We start from the raw sequence: 1894 nt of genomic DNA on the forward strand, positions 1-1894 counted from the left end.
ACAGTGTACAAGCCCGGACTATGTCATTCAAAATAACCCATCAGTATCTTTCCAATCTTAGGGTCCGTCTGTGTGGATGGATGCAGAGAGCCACATGCTGGCTCCAGCCTAACCCTTCCTGAGCCAGCTCCGTGCTGGAGGCGTTCCCTGGGCGCTGACCCTGAGCTCCCACCCCGGGGCTGTCGCTGCACATCCTCCTGGGCTCGGTGCCTCTGGCCCTGCTGTTCCGCCAGCGCTGCCCAGAGCCCCGGCTGCCGGCAAGGCCTGCCCGCTGCTGCGTGTGAGAACGTAATCCCGGTGAGAGAGGCCCAGCTAAACACTGCTCCTTTCAGATTTGGCTGCACAATGTTTTCCATTAACTTGATACATGCTGTTTACATCCTACTGTGGCCAGTGCCAGAGATAACTGCCTTGGGAACAGCTCCCTACAGGTATTGTTAACAGCTGCTGGAAACAAAGGAGTTTGTTTTAGCCACGTCACTATCTAAATGGCCAAAAATACGTTACTTTTTTATTACTTGTAAGCTGATATTAAAAACTCTGTCATGTTCTCCTGGTTGAAAGATGCCTTCTGGAAATCTTGCATGCTATTAAAACTGGCATCTGTGCAACTCTAAAAGAAAGTGACACTGAGGCGAGGGACATGCGAAGGTACTTGTTGCAAGGTGTGTGATTGGCACCACCAGCATCAACTACTTGCACTCAGAGAAAATTGTTTCTAGCCAGTGGTTGTTCCCTGCCGTGTAACTGGTTCCCATGCCTTTTCAGTCTGAAGGCTGAGGTTGCAGGATAGGCAATGGTTGCCTCGGCTGGCAACTCGCTCTGCTTAAAAAAAAAAAAAAAAAAAAAAAAAAAAAAAAAAAAAAAAAAAAAAAGAGAAAACAAAAATCCTCAATCTCCAGCTGTTGATGTCCTTACTTTCAGCATTGAAGCACTGGGGATATGAGCATGTTGACCTTAGTGGTGGTGTTTAGGGTGAGGTTGGCAGTGGCTGAGCAAATGCTCAGCAAGGGTGGCCTTGTCGGCATGGAGGGGAGAGAGTTACACGAGTTTCTGAGTTTCTGAGACCGTTCACACCATCTGAAGCAGACAGACTCCCTTTGAACAGAGATGTGCCTCTTCTGCTTTTGATCAGGTCTGAACAGTAGCTCCTTGTTTGTCCTATTCTATCCTTATTTGTTGGGAAGAGGAGGTGGAAAAAAGCGAGAAACTTTGATGCTTCATTGTGGGTCAAGTGGAGCAAAGATAGGAACTCTACCTACTTTGGTTTTTGTCTTTTTTAAACAATAGGACTTTGACTCATAAATAGAGTTGTTAGCTTCAAATAACTCTCTGCTGCACAGGGGCAGCAGATATTTTCAGTGGCTGCAGTGATCCAGCAGCAAAATAAGCACAAAAGCAAGAACTGTTTAGCTCCAGAGCACATCCCAGTGATTGTTTCCTCTTTGCTCTGAAAACAAACCCTAGCAACTGAACCCAGACAATGTTCATTTGGGCACCCAAGAGGAGCTGGATAGAAAATATTTTATTCCACTTCTAAATATTTATTTACAATTAATTTTACTTCCCTTTACTCTTCCATTTCATTGTCATTAGAAGTAAAAAGGTGACCTTCAAGAGAGCAGTAAAGCAGGGCTGAGGGCTGCAAACCTACTATCACCTTCACTTCCCTGGTGCTTGCTCCTTGTGGTCCTTTTCTGTAGGTTTGGGGAAGCAGATTAATAGACTCTCTATGTGCACTTTTGGTAGTTTCTTCAAAAGAGTAAGATTTTACATCTTTCAGGTGGGCTAGCACAAGTTGTGGGAAGAAACTAAATATATATCTAAGGTGGATATGTGCTCCATTGGTGTTAGGAATTACCCAAACCCAGTAACTGGTGTGCTTTGTAGGCAA

The sequence above is a fragment of the Corvus brachyrhynchos genome, unplaced genomic scaffold (genome assembly GCF_000691975.1).
Source record: "Corvus brachyrhynchos isolate BGI_N302 unplaced genomic scaffold, ASM69197v1 scaffold175, whole genome shotgun sequence".
In the NCBI taxonomy this organism is placed as follows: domain Eukaryota; kingdom Metazoa; phylum Chordata; class Aves; order Passeriformes; family Corvidae; genus Corvus; species Corvus brachyrhynchos.